At 37.7% G+C, this 18,773-nt stretch overlaps 1 pseudogene; it reads left to right on the top strand.

The window, feature by feature from the left end:
- The window catches only part of LOC150089171 (inhibitory POU protein pseudogene), a 163,190-nt pseudogene extending 147,431 nt beyond the window's left edge, over positions 1–15,759 (top strand).
- The last annotated feature ends 3,014 nt before the right edge of the window (positions 15,760–18,773 follow it).

The raw sequence follows: 18,773 nt of genomic DNA, 5'->3' as shown, positions 1-18,773 counted from the left end.
AAGATCATTTGCACGTGAAGAAACTTTGTTCTCTCTGGGTGCCGCATCAACTGACTGAAGAGCAGATGACACGACGTGTGACTTGGTGCCGGGAGATGTTAAAAAGTTTGATAAGGGACAATCTCGGTATGTGAACAACATCGTGACAGGTGACGAGACTTGGCTGTACTATTACGATCTGCCGACCAAGGCTCAAAACAAAGTTTGGGTCTTTGATGATGACGACACACCCGTAATTGTCAGAAAATCCCGATCTGTAAAGAAGAAAATGATAGCTGTATTTTTCAAATCGAGTGGAATTGTGGAACGTGTCGTTTTGGACACGCAGAAGACAGTCACAGCTAAGTGGTATACTGAACAATGCCTGCCTAAAGTCATTGGATCTATGAAGAACCTGCGGCCAAAGTCAAGAATGGACACCTGGTACCTCCATCACGAAAATGCTCCAGCTCACCGCGCCAAAGCCTGCACCGAATATTTGACCACAACAGGACTGAAACTTCTCGAGCACCCTCCCTACAGGCCAGACCTTGCTTCCTGCGACTTTGCACTGTTCCCGCATGTGAAAATGAAGCTAAAAGGGAGGCGGTTTTCCAGTGATGAGGACCTTCTACGGGCTTGGGACAACGAGTGTGCTTTACTCCCTAGTGAAACTTGGCAGAACTGGTTTAAAGATTGGTTTCGGAGGATGGAGAGGTGTATTGAATGTAGAGGAAATTACTTTGAAAAAATTAAATAAACAAAGCTGTATTGCAAAACTTTCCTAGTACTCTTTGTAATATCACAACTAATGGAAAAAGCAAATTAATATAAAACACCATCATGCTTGGCATTTGTGGATTATGAAAAGCATTTGACTCCACAAAGCATAAGGCAATGTTTCGGGAATTGGAAAGACAAGGCATAGACATCCCATACACTAGGATTTTGAAGAAAATATATGAGAACGCTACCTCCTTTATTAGACTAGACAAAGACAACATGAAATTTAAAATTGAGAAATGAGTTCGACAAGGAGACACAATATCTCCAATGTTGTTTACTGCTGCCCTTGAAGAACCTTTTAGAAGATTGGTCTGGTAGCAGAAAGGAGTCAATGTGAATGGAGGGTATCTAAACCATTTACGATTTGCAGATGACATTGTGATTGTAAGCTACGATCCCGAAGAATTAGAGGAAAATCTTAATTAGTTATGCAGAGTTAGTAAGGATTTCGGACTAAAGATGAATATGGTAAAAACAAAAGTAATGACGAACAAATATGCCACAGAAAGGGATATAATGATTGAAGCAGTAATTGAAAAGGTGAATTCATATATTTATCTTGGAAAAGTCAATAGTTGTAATAATGATAAATGGTAGGAAGTCAAGAGAAGAATAAATTTCAGATGGATAGCATTCAGGAAATATAGTCACGTATTGAGGAGCAATATTCCAATTTGTCTGAAGCGTAAAATAATTTAGTGAGTGCACACCAAAAGAATGGAAGAGAAGCTGAAAATTACACAGCGAAGAATGGAACGAATTATATTTGGATTCAGACTGTTGGATAAGAAGAGAAACACATGGATTAGGCAACAAACTCAAGTAAAGGACATTCTTATCAAAACTAAAGAATTGAAATTGACTTGGGCAGGACACATAGCTCGAAGACATAACGACAGATGGACTAAGAAATTAACATGGTACCCAAGAGGAGCTAAAAGAAAACCAGGAAGACAATAACGGAGATGGACAGATGAAATTAGAGTTCGTGGGTAGTAAATGGATGGCCATTGCACAAAACAGAAGGAACTGCAAAGCTGCTGGAGAGCAGTGAATTGAAAATGGCTGATGATGACGTTCATGAAGGTAATGAAGAACCAGTTTAATTTATGCCATAAGTGGCAGTGCCCAAAACCATATTCTCGAGAACAAGATGCATACTCAGTGCACCAAACTTTCAATCTGCATGCGACGATGCCATCACTGCAACCTACCAAAGTGGAATAGCTGTTTAACGTTATCCTACAAGAAAATGTGCGGCAACCGCTGGATGGCGGAAATACTTTCGTCAGTTCTGCTCACTTAGATTACGTCCAGTTTCACTATCGCATTGAAACGGTATACGCTGCTACTAGCACAGTGGTTATAAACACCTCTTCCCCACACCGAGCTCAAATAATCCAATCAGTGACGCGAGGACTTCTATATTTTTTTTTTCTCTTTTTACTCCGTGTCTGTCTTAGTCGGTCTTAGGCGTGGACAGTAATGTTCCCCTCCCCTCCCGAGGAAGTTCGGGTTTTTCGTCCAGAAAAATAGGCAATTCGACCAGAGACAAATAAAAACACACGCAATTCATGGACATAATACATTTGGGCACATAAGACAGCTCTTGAGTGGCCCTAATATGGCAGGTTTTTTTACACAGTAAAATTGGGAGCAATTCGCATGCATTTCGGGTACTCTACTGTATCGTCTGCGCTGTAAACTAGTGGTTGCGATTTAACCTTATTGCGAATACCGCCCAGTTTCTGGTTACCTGAGCACATTGCAATGATTTACCGCAGCAGTACCCACATGCATTCTGTTCTTGAAAATTATTATTATTATTTGGAGATAGGCATACAATGAATATAATAAACAACTTGTTGGCTAGTGTAGACTTCAGGCTCAGGAGAAGTTATTCTAGCTCCAAATTAAAATTCTTAATAAGAAAAAATTTGATACTCAATGATACAGTAGATTAGAATTGCTATCTTTGTTTGCAGTGCGGAATGTATTATGTGTTGTGATTTCATTATCTTTCTGTTAGATAACAAATTTGTATGCAAAATTTGCTGTAAATGAAGAATTACAACTTGTCAAGAAATGTACTTTTCTTAACAAGTTCATTTATTGTAAACAAATTCTCTTGATAAAAATAAATTGTATTGTATTGTATTAATAATAGAGGGGTGATTATTACATTCAAAGGCAGGGACATGTGTCCGCGGTTAGATGGAGCCACATGCGTGCTTAACCTGAAAGGAACAGTATTTACAGAATTATTTAATTGCATACTTGAAAATTGTGGAATACAGTAGTATTCCACAATTCTAATAGTATTCTAATCGGGCCATAGCCGTATATTTGATGAAACATGCTGGACAAAACGTGAAATGTATGTACAAAAAGGTATTTCCTTAGTTGAGTCTGTCCATATTTTCCTTCTGGTGTTGTTCCTGTGAGTCATAACGGGATTTGTGTATGTCATTAGTTTCTGGCGTCTGTAGATGTGCTACAGAATTTATCCAGGTCGATGGTTACACTATTTATCAAATCAACCGTGTTTCCTGGGAACATGCGTCTCAGACCTTTGAGGTTGCTGAAACTGATGTTCAGCGGAAGCCTTGTGTCCATTTGACTTCTTCCAGCAATACGGGGAGTTTTTATTAAGTCACGGATAAAATAACGTTTTGCGTTATTAATATCTATGACAGAATTAAAAGTTGTATGAGAGAAGGGGAGGGTTTGGCCAGGACCTCAAGCTCAAATGGCCCCTAAATAGTTTTTTTCTAAATAAATAGTGCATTTGCACAAAAATGGCATGATATGAAAACAAAAAAGATCACAAAACAAGTAGATTCATTTGTTTTAATATGGTTAAGAGCCTAAAAGTGATAGCCTGGCCTGTTAGAAGATGGTTTATAGAATATCAATATAAGTCTTGGAGACGGAGGAAGAAGAATATGGCATCTGTACAGAATGCGGTGACGCATGGCAGACTGATATAAGGTGGGTAATCAGGCTTTTTTGTTTTAATTCTAATCGGGTCATAGAAAAATCACAATTGAAAAAAGGCTGCCCATTAAGAACTGACTAAATCAATTACACGAGTATTCCTCAGCGATAAAACAATTTATTCAAAACCATAACATTTCAGAACCAAACCGGTTTCTCGATTACATGCAAGATAACTAAACACGGTTACAAAGCATCTCTGTTATATGTCGTTCGTTGTAACAAACAACATCATTAGGGTCAGGAACCCGTGAATAATCAACTTCCTTATTTATTATATATTTATTATTATTATTATTTTTATTTATTTTTTTCAATTACTGAATTTTTTTATGTACATGGCCTCTTAATTTTTCCTGTTAAATCGCTTTCCTCCCATCCACAATATTGAAATTGTTATTTAATCTTACTTCACGCTCGTATGCATGCTTTCTAGTCCACTGCCAGTTTCGGCTATGCTAATTATTTTTGAAAATATGATGCCGTGTGTGTGTGTGTGTGTGTGTGTGTGTGATTGTATTGTGTGTTCCTTCCCTGACAACGCTGCTGGTTGGTTAGTTGTTGTAAGATTTTAGGTGCGTCACCGATTTATACTATATTCTGCCGCATATATTATGTCTATAAATTGCGTGTGTTCCATGGTTGATTTCTGTTTGCTGGACAAAAGACACCAACTTCCGGGAGGGGGAAAAAACATGCTACACTCTCCTGGCACCGACTAACTCAGCCACGTTGTGAAAAATGGCCCATAAAATTATCCGCGTCATTGGTGGAATTCAACTGAAGTCTTTTCCATCCAAGTGTGGGGGAGGATGGTGATTATACCAACGGTGCTAACCACGAGGGAAACAATGTTGCCCCCTTTATTTAAAGGTTCACAGGATTTATAGGTTTGTTGTTTTAATTTCCTCACAGACACCTTTAATGCATATAATCGTAAGTGCTTTCTTGAATTTGTTAGAATCATCGTGTCTATTGGATTTTGAACTAGCTGGATTATGTTTTTCCCTGTACTCGTTTATTGTTTGTTTTCCGATTTTCAGGAAAACTTTTATTCCTGAATAACTTAGTGATATCGCGTATTTCATCTTCTAACTTATTTGGATCACATGTATTAATTGCGGGGCATGTTAAAGGTTTAAAGTATGTTGTTTTTTATGTTTGAGAGGCGATTCAATTTACATATCTGCCGAAATCTGTTTTTACCTAAATACTTGCATAGTGACTTCGTTCTGGTATTCGTTTTTAAAGACAAGATTAAGGGAAAGCACTATTTTTCTGTAAATATTCAAGATTAGTTTTCATTATTTAATTTGTTAAACCTGTACACAGTGCATATAGTATTTTTATGTTATATAAAATGGTTTTATCTGCTTTAAGAAGTAGTTGTATAACATCTTAATTTAGTTCTAATTTTAAAATTAAAATAAGATAGAAAAAGGACGATTACTATAACAAGGTGTCATTAAAAAAATCTGATCTGAAAGCATGCACTGCGAATGTTTTCCTTCATCGCTGAAATCTTTCATTTTTGAGTATAAACCATGGATTTGGTCATAAAAACAAAGGAAAAACAGCAGAAAGCTATCATGGTATTCCAATTCCTGAATATGATACATATATTAGAAGAGTGTTTTTATAACTTTAATAAAATGCTATTAATGATGCACCCTGTATTCTATGTTCAATTTGCCTGTTTTGGTGAATCAAAAACAGTGCTGCACGTGTCCAAGACCAACTAATTCGGCCCTGTATTAAAAATTCTGCTCCTCTGACAGGACTCGAGAACCCTTGCAAACCCTTGCAAAAGTTTTCTCAACATTAAAGTGGACTTTACAGTTTTCAAAGGTGTAGGGGAGGATTCAACTCTATCAGACACTTCAATGATCCTTAAAATTCTCTTGAAAAGAGTCTATAGTTATCTAATCTTGTGGTAAGGAGGTATGGATTTTCGCCACTCAGTTATTCCCTGGTTTTCAGCATGTATGGCATGCAACTGACCACTCTTTCTTTTAGTGAACGCACACTTATACAGACATAATAAAGACCACAGGAACTGGTTCACCGTAACCAAAGTATCTGAAACGCTAAAAATACAGAACTTTAAAAACAACAATAAATCTGATCGAGATCAAACAAAATGTAACAACGCGTTACAGGAGCAGGGTGGTTCCCCAAAATATCATTACAAAAAAAAAAAAACGGGTTGTGTGCAAATTTCAACTACATTTTAAAAACTAGTATTTTCTCCATCATTTCATGGAACTTTGGAAAGCTATAAGTACAGAACTAGCTAGTGATATCCGTATAAAATTTTATTCAGTACATGCACTTCATTTCTTTTTCGAAAAAAAAAACATTTAATGAAAAAAACTATTTACCATTAAGTAAATAATGACAATTCTCATTAAAGAATTATCAGGAAGTCTAGCAAGTAAATTGCAGATCTGCTTCTAGCAGCAGCTATCTCCGTCGGCATCCCCTCCCCCACTATGGTGGTGGTACTTGTTTTTAGTAAATTTACGTGTCGATACCATTAAAGTGGACCACCGTTTTCCATGCTTATATCTGTATTATTATTATTATTATTTTAAATTTAAGTCAGGCAGGCAAAAAAAATTTTCAGAGGTATCGGCTGTCTATAAAACTAACAATCTTAATGCCTGAACCATAAGGTTACGAATTACAATATAATTTTATATGAGTATTGTCTTCGTAGTTATAATCATAACCACACTTTCTACAAGTATGGTCTGTATTACGTTGAGAAAGTACAAATCAGGAGGTACATGTGGGAAGGTCTTCTGATTTTAAGAAATATGAGTGTATTAAATTATTGTATTCTATTCTAAGCCGTGCTAATATTACTTCATCTTGTCGCACTTCCAGAGACTCGAATCCCACACAGTGCAATAATGGGCACTTTGATACAGTCTGCGGGAATTTTGTTTATTCCAGGAAACATTATTTTTCAAAGGAAGGCAGTAAAAAGAAATATGCTTTTGTAATCTCCACTCGTATGTAGAACTGTAAAATATGTTTCTGAGGAGATTATGGGAAACCGGATCCAACGACCAGACAGCGCTTTTCTTGGCACACTCATAGATAGGGACTCCATAGTCGAGTTTGGAACGAATAAGGTTCGATACAAGCGAAGAAAAGTCCATCGATCGGCATCCCCAAGAAGTTGCTGATAACTCGCAATATGTTGAGTTTTTTCGTGCAGATAATTCTTGTATTCTTATTTGATTGATATGTCCGAGAAATGTTAAATTGCGGTCTAATGTTAATCCGGGAAATTTTACGTTTACAATGGCATGAATCGCTTTCCCGTCAAGTTTTAACTGTTAATCAGAATGAAGATTCCTTTTTACAACGAAAGTGGACACAGACCGTTTGTAGTGTTGATATTCTGTAACGATTATCCAACGCTCATTGCATGATTAATAACGATCCGCAACTATTTTTCTATTAGTCTCACTCACTGCAGGAGTGGCACGAGAGGTAAAATCATCTGTAAACTGCATTAGATAGATATGGATAGCGGTAATTGCGTAGTAATCGTGTTCATTCGTATTCAATTAACGTGGCACTTTTCCTGGGGAACACCTTCTTGATTGAAAATTCGAGACTAGTGAGATCTCGCAAAGACTTGAAATACCCTATCAAATAGGAAGTTACTGATAAACGAGAAAAAGAGAGAGATGACCTCTCTTAATCCAATTTTGTAAAGATCTCGTAAGATTCTATTTCTCCATGCTATGCCATAAGCCATTTTATATTAAAAAAGACAGACACTAGATGTACTGAGAATAAAAACGCATTTCTTGTATATCTGTTTCTGTTCTCACCAGATGATCAAGAATAAATCTACCATATCTAAAACCACATTGCGTATTAATCAAACGTTCATATTCTTCTAAGTACGAAGTTAACTGTACGTTCACCGTTATTTGTACGACTTTACATAAGCAAATAGTTAAAGCTATTTGAGGGTAATTATCGAAAATAGTAAGTTGCTTAGTTTTGGAAATGCCAGGACTACCGCTATTATGTCCGGAGTCTGGAAAACATTATTCTATAAATATCCTGTTTTACAGCTGGGGATGTGTTCACACAGTGACATCATGAGATGCGTTAAGATGCCATAATGAAAGCTATCTGGTCCAACAGCTCTCGCTTTTGAGAGGTTAGAGCTACAAATATCTGCAATTATCTTTTCCTTATGGCTCTAATCCCATCAAAGTAAAATTTAAACGTTTTTCTTTACCAGAAGAAAGTCTGGAGAATAGGAAGTTTTTGCAGAAACGCGAGCAAATACTAGAGCATATGCAAGTGCAATAGGTTCATCGATTGTTTGGTAATTTTACTGTAATACTGGTGAAGATGATTTGTATATATGCCAGTCATTACAAGGATTTTGTTTCAAACTGCACCTACACTGGTAGATCAGGTGATCACTCAAGTAAATGCAATCCAGATATTTTTTCTAACTTTTTGCGTCATATGTTGCTTTCGCTCGTGTTTTTTTTTTTTTCCCTTAGGTTTTTATTTGGTAGGATATCGGAGAAAACAACTTCATGCCTTATTCTTTGCATTTAATGCTTCGGTACTTTCCGGCATCCATAAGGGCTTTCAGCAAATTATACAAAAAAAAAAAAAAAAAAACGTGTCGATGTTTTCGGTATTCTACGGTTTGCAGCTTGTATTATTCCCTCCAGGACGCGTTTCACTGCATCATTTCTTGTTTCACAGTGAATGTGGTTTGGATCGAACTGGGCCAGTTTAGTTTAAGTGTTCCAGTCAGACTGTTTTAATTTCAAACCTGTAGGTCTGTTAGGCGCACAAACGGTTTTTGTTGTTAGTGTAGTAATCACTTGATAGTGATCGCTAGTCAAAGGGTTTTCACGTTCCTCCCAGGTATCAGTTAGAAGCAAAGATGAACAGATTGGAAAAACTATTGCTGATGAAGTACACGTAAGAAAATTAAAATAGGTGTTGTCTATTATTAAGAAGGAAGATAATAACTATGTTCATTTTTTATTTGTTGTACGGCTGTCCGCGTGAATGGATTTCAAGGTTATGAACATTCAAATCTGCTAGTAGGCATAAGGGAGCGGGAATTTAAAACCAGTAATTATCAGAAAACTACCGTTATGTACAAAACTGTGAAACTGAAAAGAAGGAATACCTGGGCAAATTAAACATTACCTATCCTATAATTATTGAAGGGTAGTAAGAGGCACATTCGATATTAGCATCGGCATTTCAAGTTGCTGAATTGCATCTAAAGTAAACGGAGGAAAATTGTATAATATCATGATCCGATTATTTAAAGTACTAAATTCAACAGGTCAATCTTCAAAGGAATAAAGAAACTATGGCAAGCCAAATATAAATCACAGTGTCATAATATGAGTAATTCACCTCCCAAAGAACTTTGAACCTTTCTGATTGCATGATACTGAAGAGTAAAAACTTCTGCATCCAGTACTAAGGCATAGAAATCACGCAACTAAAAAAAAAAAAAAAAAACGAATCGTTTTCTGTTTCATGTGGTTTTTACCAATGCTATTAAGAAATCTGAATATTCTGATGATAAATTAAAAGATTTCCATGACTGAGAGGGGGACGGGATATTAATGCACTTTAATTATTCTTTAGAATTGTTATCTTACAAAATGTTTCTTGTTCGATAAATCAGCTAAAATATTATTATCCAAGTGTACGTATTTACAATTTAGCTTTTTTATATATATCACTAATTATACAAAAAGGAAGGGTAAGTTTAGCTCCCTTACCAACACAGTTACCAATGTTTCAAAAATACATAATTAAAATCATTACTCATTATGCTAGCTGATGCATGCCATAGCCTACTTATATTTTACTTTATAATTAGAACAGTGCACAAATCGGTTTCGACACAGGCGCACCCACATAACACGAATAAGAGGTTTAAAGCCCTCGGAGGCACATTTTGTTATGTGTAGTCGTGTAACATATATAGGCAGTTTTTTTTTTTTTTTCCATAATTTAAATAGTTTTAGATAGTATTTTTGTTTCATTCAAGATATCAGAAATATAAAATAATGTTTAATAACCTAGCAATTTATTTGGGCGCAGTTGAACTGGATCTACGAACAATTTCAACATAGTTTATTTTGATTTTAGCAAGGAATTTCACTCAGTCCCAAATGAGAGGTTATTGTATAAGCTGGAATATGTTGGAATTACGGGAAAGATTGTAAGATGAATTGCAGGGTGGCTGGAGAGCAGAAGGTTGTGATTACTGAATATTCTTCACCTTGATGTAACATCCGAAGTGGGCCCCCAAGGACCAGTTTTTTGAGCACTGTTGTTTCTGATTTTCATAAACGACATCAAAAAAGGGCTTGATATCAAAATTCGTAGTGGACGTAAAGATCGGAAGATTAGTTAATGATCAGTTTTAAGCAGCGTTCCTTCAGGACGACTTGAACAAACTTCAAGAATGGTGAATGCTTGTGGAATAGCAACCCCGAGTGTTCACCTCCGGTTGCTCTTTCCCAAGATAACTTATACACTTGGCGGAGTTGAATTAAAAAGAGCAGAGGGGGAAAATAATCTGGAAGTTACGATACCGGCAGATATAAAGTTCTCTGAGTAGTGTAAACAGGCAGCCGGGAAAGTCCATGGTGTCTTATCGATGATTCATTGAACAATAGCCTGTGCAGATAGGGAGGTCATAATCCCACTGAATAAAGCAATTGTAAGGCAGCATTTGGAATACTCTGTCCAAGTATGGAGATTTCATCCGAAAAACGACACTAAGCGCCTTGAAAGGGTCCAAAGACGGGCAACTCGCATGGTGAGATTGGCAAAAGGGCGACCGTACGATGTGAAAGACTTCGATTATGTGGGCTACAGGGTTTAGCAACCAGGCACCTTATAAGGGACCTGATTAAGGTTTATAAGGCTCTGAGAGTGGCTTAAAATAAATGACGGCGGAATTTTCACTGTTATTAAGTATTCCAGTACTAAGAATCATAAACTTAAATTACATGGAAAGAGGTTTAGACTAGATTGTAGGAAGTTTTCTTTTAGCTAGCCGTTGATTACTTGAATAAGTTGCCTCCACAGGCAGTTGAAGCTAACAGGTTTGAAGAAATTCAAAGATGTACGTGAAGAGAGAGAGAGAGAGAAGAGCACATAATTTGTATTTTTTTTTTTTTTTTTTTTTCTAGAATGTTTCTACTTGTTTTTGCGTTGGTGCAGCAAAAGGCTGTGACTTCCTTGCACTATATGGATAATACTAATACTACACTCTTAAATTTAAGAAAATGAAGACTTATTCCTGGGTTAGAGCAAATTTGTGTTTTATTTCTACCAAACATACTCAGTGATCACTGAATTGTCACAACTCCATCCGATATGAACCATGGCTCACAGCTCGCAGTGGCATCGGTAATTTGCATTAGGTTGTAGAATGGGTCAAACCACCTCCCGCCGACAGAACTGAAAGGATTACGCGAAGTGGTTGTTAATGGTGAGCGAAGGACAAAACGCGCTGTACGAGCTCAACGGCAGGTTACTGTGGGAAGCTGACATCATAATACAATATAGGAATGCAAGAACACCATTCCATACGACAATGCGACACTCGGACTGGATTCCACAGCAGACGACTCGAACGACACCGTCTCCTTGCCGCTGATCACCGTCGACGGTGAATACCGTGCTGTCAACAACAAGCTGGTTGGACACCGGAGGACTGGAAATGTGTATGCTTGACGGATGAGTCCAAATACCTAGTGCAACACGCAGACAAACGCCTTCATGTGTGGCACAAGCAACACGAGTCCATGAAGCCATCGTGCATGGTGGCTATTCAGGCAGATGGCGGTGTTTGCTTAATATGGGGCATGTGTTGCTCGCAAGAACTAGGATCCCTGGTGCCTATGGCCCAACGTTTCACTGGCAAGACTTAACGGCAGCGATTAGGAGGCAAGCTATTATCTTAATGATACGGCTCATTATCTTCCAAGAAGATAATGAGCCGTATCATAAGGCCGGCACTGTCGCTAGTGGTTCGAAGAAACCAGAAGTTATCACCCATCTTGAATGACCTCCAAATTCGCCTGACGACAATCCAATTGAACACCTGTGGGATGCTTTGGAACAGGAAGTGAAGCTATGGACACTGTGGAAAGCCTTGCAGGCAGCATGGTATTCCTAGGTGAATATCGGCTGTTATCCATGCGAACAGTGGCACAACACGGTATTAGGTATGTGATAAATTATTTTAATAATAATAACAATAACACAGAGCCACTCTACCAATAATAATAATATCAACAACAACAACAACAATAATAATAATAATAACAAGACATATCAAAGAGATGTGGCATATCCAACAAGTTACGGCCATCCTGATCATCGTGTCAGCCACAGGTATGGTGCCAAAGACTCTACATAGCAGCCTAGCAGCAATAGGTCTCCCAGCGAACACCTACAAGGAACTCCAGAAAGTCGCAATCCTGAACACCTGTAGGATAGTCAGAGAGTTCCTCTACCAACAGTAACACCAGATATAACAAATAACCACCCTGTGTACTTGGTAGCAATATCCGTCATGACGTGGAACCTCCAATCAGGGAGAAATAATATAAGAGCAATAATAATAATAATAACCGGACACAACCAATCACCCCCATGCACCTTGTACCCGTCATGGGGCGAAAAAAACCCATAAAGGAGAAAAGGTTTTTTTTATAATAATACTGAATAGACACAGAATAAATCAGAGGATATCATGAGAATAACGAGAACAATGATGACCAAGAGCCGCCAACAGCATCCGAAGTCTGCCGTGCACAGACTGACCATAGCCAGAAAAAGGTTGCAACGGGCTTGATGGACCTCATCGAACAACAAAAGATAGCGATTGAAAACCTGAAGAATCACTTCCAAAAAAACAGAGCCACTCTACCAGGCCATAAGGAAGACAGACAGACAAGCGGCATGCTCAACCTAGGCGCGGAGACACCTCCCGGAAAGATAGAAGAAACGAAGGTAGAAAGATGGGCAAAGCAGGGAGTCCATGGAAGACACTACACTCCAATCACGATCAAATGTATAAAATGGCTTAGAACGCATGGCTCACGAGCGGATGCTCTTCCTTGAACCCCATGCTCTCTATCCAAAATCAGGTAATCAACACAAAGAACTACAAAAAATACCTCGCCAATGACTTCAGAGTGACAGTCGACACATGTTGACGATACTACCTTGCCCCAAAAATAATCCAGCACATCACCGCGGGATGCAGGGTGATCAGCCAGACGGACCCGACAAATTCGCCAGGAGAGTACATCAGAAGCTAGAGAAGGAATACCAGTTGATCAAAAAAGTATACCGTATTACAAGCAAGAAACTCAGGCATAGCTGATGTACTAGAGACCCTCACCACAATACACCGGATATCAACCTCGCTGACAGAAAGGAAAAGATCAACTACCTGATCAACTTAGCAGTGTCTAACACCAGCAACCTCCAGAAAACCTATGAGGAGAAGATCAGTAATTAGGTTGCAATATAGATTTTCTCTGAGTACACAGATCTTCCACAGGAAATCAAAGAGATGTGGCATAAGGAACAAATAACGACCATCCCAATCGCAGTGTTAACCACGGTAAACGGGATGGTCGTTACTTGTTTCTTATGCCAACAGATGGTGCCAAAGAGTAGCAATAGGCCTCCCAGAGAACACCCACAAAGAACTCCAGAATGCCAGAAATCCACATCACATGTAGGCTAGTCAGAGAGTTTTTCAGCCAATAACAGTAACCGGGAATAACAACCACCTCACGCACCTGCTACCATATTCTTCTACTTATGGTTATAGAAAAAAACACATGAGTAGAAGAGTAAGGGATAATAATAATAATAACGTATACTTTTTTTCTTTTTCAATGCAATATTTCACTATATTTCATATAAATTTTTAAATTTGTTGTAATGTAGAAAGAATGACCATTTTTGAAAAATGGCGAAGAAAGAGAACGGAAACTCTATCGAAATTTTTCCCATAAGTTCCATACGGTCAATAGCTTGACAATCTCACTGCATGATATTCGTCTCTCATTGGTTTTAAAATGATCATGACTGACAACCGTTGTCAATCAAACTGTCTTGACAATCTTGGATAATGATAATTTTAGATAATCTAACCTTACTTAATAAATACTTAATTAAGAACTACCTAGTGTTTATTGCATTTTAGGGTAATATAACCTCATTTAATAATTAGGTTACCTAAAATAGGATGATTACTAGCTAGTTTTTTAAATAAACTAAGATACTTAATGCTATTAATACGGTTGGCTTTCCTAGAATGGTGAGAAAACTTGAAATCTATTATATAAAGTTTGATTCGTTGCAGTTGTCAGTAATGATACTTAAGAGTGACAACAGATATCAATCACTATCAGCAGAAAGCGATGAGAACATCGTACAGTGATACAGTCAACTAATGACTTATTGTAAGGAAGATAAGGGAGAGTTGCCAATGAGTTCTCCTTTCCTCTCCTTGTCCTTTTCCCATTTTTCTTAACTTTAAACCCCCACTGAAATTATACTTGCGAAACATGGCACTCAAAGATCATGCCAGAAATATTTTTGCTTAGACAAATCTGGCATCTAAAATATGCATAATTCGTAATTATGCGAATAGTGCTGAAAATTTCATAATTCAATACCCTTTTGAAAAGGAGAGAACTTTTGAAGTTCCAGTTCCTGTATTACCATAACAATCGCATCAAATATTATCGCACACAGCTTACATGATGTCAAAATAAAAAATAAACAAGATCCTTGCCGTACAGTTTGAATAGATCCGATACCACCAATGATCGCATACTGAAATATCGTTAATAACAGTGGAAGGTCATGACCGTTGTGCATATTTCAGCAATATCTGCTCATTCTTGAAACATTTTTACATATATACGTTGATTATTATTCTGAACTATCGCGTTATATCGTTTAAGATTATTTACTGCTCGACTCCATTCTAATTATTGTTTATCCTTTTATTTTTTCTAGGGCAACTTGTTCCCTGGTTTCGACGACAATCTAATGGGTCGACCGGACGGGCTGACGGCGATGGACATAAGTAAACATGCGCCAGGAGGTGGCCCGGGAATTCACATCAAGCACGATATGATGTACGCACATCATCCAGGCATGGGCACCGGTCATGCGGCAACAAACGCCCGTCCCCACCACACACAGATGGCCCATCCTGCAATGGATGCCATGGACCTCCTTGACCCTATCTGCCCTTCCTCGCTCCCTCCGCTGACCATGGCGACAGAGACAAATTCGGTGAGTTCCCACTCGCACGCGCAATTACATGCTCCTATCTACTCGCACAGTATGAGTACTATGATGGGATCTCATCATCCGCTAGCTCCGCATCCTTCGATGGCGATGCACGACGCCGACACAGATCCCCGCGAACTTGAAGCGTTCGCGGAGCGTTTCAAGCAGCGACGCATCAAACTAGGAGTGACTCAGGCAGACGTCGGCAAGGCTCTCGCTAACTTGAAGCTGCCAGGGGTCGGGTCGCTGTCTCAGAGCACTATATGTAGGTTTGAGTCCCTGACCCTCTCCCACAACAACATGGTTGCCCTCAAGCCCATCCTGCAGGCTTGGCTGGAAGCTGCCGAAACACAGGCCAAGAACAAGCGACAAGAGCAGGACGGTCTTAGCGTGCTTCCGACCGGTGAGAAAAAGAGGAAGCGCACGTCCATCGCCGCACCGGAGAAGCGTTCGCTGGAGGCCTACTTCGCCGTTCAGCCTCGGCCATCGGGGGAGAAAATTGCCGCTATTGCGGAGAAGCTTGACCTCAAGAAAAATGTAGTGCGGGTGTGGTTCTGTAATCAGAGACAGAAACAAAAGAGAATGAAATATTCGGCCCAGCCACACTCTGCTGCCGTCACCGTCGTATAATTCCCGAGTACAAACATTGTGACCTTTGACCTTCGACACAACACTTAAAACTTTCCATCGGCTTCTTTCTTTGTTTAAGCAGTGACATTTTCCTTTCATTATTTGTGTTCGCAGCACGTCGCTCGCCAGCGAGTGATAATGAGTAGTAATTTCCATGCGCTTTAACTTTCTGAAAGACGTTGTGGCAGTTATTGTTTACTTCAAATCCGCGGTGAAGCTGTGGACACCAAACGAAACAAATCCAGTCATTTTGTGGAACAAATAAAAGGCAACTCTTGAGGAAACTATCCGAAAAGCAGGCATTTCTCCATCCGCGGCCTGTCATCGTAGATGCATTATTTTCTGAATGAGTATCCCCCCACCCAACCCCGTCCGGAATCGTGCTCCACGTAATTGTGACCTTTGATCTGTGGCACGTGTTCTATTGAAGATAATAACGAGCAAAGATGTTTCGGCTCTTTAAAGTACTGATAACAAAATTAAATATTTAGAAATGATTTCGATGCGTTCTTTTTCTCTTTCTATCCCTCTCTTCTTCCATTCGGCATTTATAACGTTCCATGATATTATTGTAATTATTTTTAATTTTCCGAATAACAAATAACTGAGATAATTCGTCTCCCTGGAGTATATTTATTTTACCCTTTTAAAATATTTGATTGTGTCTCAGTTTCCAATCAGATCTGCCATTTATGGAATGAAATTATTCAGCCGAGACTTCTGCAAATTCTGATACTGAATATATGCGATGCGGATGATCAGAATTCGAGGATGAAGAAGGAAATTTCTAGCAGAATACGATATAGTCTTGACTTCGAAAATATCGATTGATAATAATTTTTCATCCAAGTAGAATGAATCCAGTACTAAGCCAACGAGGCATTCATTGATCTGCGTCTGCTTTAACGATCTTCATTTAAGGATAAATAGAGACTACTAATAAAAGGTTAAAAATTGGAGTCACGTAAGTGAATGATTGACTTTAACGTTACTAGGAATTTCAGGGCGTGTTATTCAGAGTAGCTGCAACAGATTTATTCCGTTACTTATACTTCTAACCTCAGCATTAAAATTAAGGTGTTAGAATTTAAAGCTTTTTCTTAAAAAGCTGAACTCTTTTTGATAACAAAACGATTCATTTGATATACAACAGAGAAAAAGCGAACTCGGCATATAAAATGGAAATTTTATCGTAAAGTAATTTTTTTTACATTAATACTTGCATAGTACACTTATAGATTACATCTCGGTGAGAAACAAATATGAGGAGACATTAAAATTATTTTGGAATTATTATCCTCCTCCATTTTTGCTAATATGCACGTGATGAAAATAATACGGTATTTAAATGGCCTATATATATAGATGAAACTAGAAAGAATTAATAGAAAATACAAAAAGATGGAGGAGTATTTAACACAAAGTGCCGAGCCTAATAGAAGAAAAGTAAGAAAAAGATAAGAATGAGAAATATTTTTCATTCTTTTCTTTTTCTTGCTTTTCTTCTATTAGGCTCGCACCTTGTGTTAAATACTTCTCCATCTTTTTTGTATTTTCTATTAATTCTTTCTAATTTCATCCATATACTTTTGTATCCTGTTTTTTCTTTTTCTTCACATTTCCTATTCATGCATACTATATATATATATATATATATATATATATATATATATATATATAATGTAAATTAAGTTACACGTGTAAATTAAAATAGGTCAGCAGAGTGGATAAGCCCTGCGAGAAAGTTTTTAAAAATAGAAACACTGAAGAGAATAGAAGCGGGGGTGGACTAAATCTTGAATACTTTTTAAAGAAAGCAATATCCACTGCTAGGAGACGATTTGGCTTTTTAACATTCAGTATTTATAGTATTACGTAAAATACTTGGTAATTTATACGCTTTTGCAGTTGGATGAATTGTATGGAACGCAGTATCCTCTGAAAATGCATTTGTCTCAATCGGCTTTATCCTTCAACCCTTCGAAATACGACTTCAACATAATTAATGCAGTTATTTAGGATTTGAAAAGTATTCAACAATCACTCCAAAAAGAGACACCACTCCAAAAATAATGACCATTAATGAGTTTCATATTAAAAGCTTTAACGGATATGTTTTAACAATTATTATCAAGAGACGGAAAGAAGGATGCAACCTTTTAAATTTTTTACCGGTATAATTTTTGAAAAAAAAATTACGAAAAGAAATATTTAGCCTCCAGATACTTGCTTGTAATTAACAGTTAGGAACTCTGAAGTATCGGTAAAATAATAGAGGATGAGGGATGTAGGTCTTAATCATGTGCAGTGCACATTCCAACGAGTTGGAGTGTGCACGCTTAAAATAATGTATCACAGTGCTTATTTATCATTTCGTTTAATTTTTTGACTCGTTTCCATTAAAAGATTCTTTTAAATTCCATAAAATCTCATCATCTTAACCACCCTGTATATTTACTGTCGACTATAAGGAAACAGTTTAATTTTCGTAATTTCTCAGGCATATAAATCCCTTTAAAACACTTGAACATTTTACAGACATGTCCAATTTTAGATTTTTTTACAGATTTTCCTTAAATTTACACACACAATTCGCAAGACTATGGGGGGATAAATAATCAGTCAGAATTCTTCATGAAATAAATAAAATGCCCTTTATGCTAAATGTTTGATTTCGTTTGCGATAGCACTGCTTTACAAAATTGACAGTATTTCCAGACTGTAGAGAGGAGTTTTGATACAGTCTACATCAACACCTTTTGCATAATCGTGCACTATTGGGGGGGCAGATATTACTCGTACAAAGAATAAAAGGCTAATTAAATGGAAGAAGAAAAAGCTGCTGTTGTTTAGCAATTTTTGCTGCATCAACTGTTTTGGTCACGGTGCCAGTTCATATACAATTTTACCGATTGTCGTATCTGTACATGTTCACAAACCGATTTGCATGTTACGTGAGTTGAAAAACACGGAGTTCAGGGGGGTATAGCCCTACTAATTACTTCCTTAACTGA

This window comes from Mastigoproctus giganteus, chromosome 2, assembly GCF_048544385.1.
Source record: "Mastigoproctus giganteus isolate SK-2022 chromosome 2, ASM4854438v1, whole genome shotgun sequence".
NCBI lineage: Eukaryota > Metazoa > Arthropoda > Arachnida > Uropygi > Thelyphonidae > Mastigoproctus > Mastigoproctus giganteus.
The sequence above is the reverse complement of the archived record's forward strand: the minus strand, read 5'-3'. Positions and strand labels throughout refer to the sequence as shown.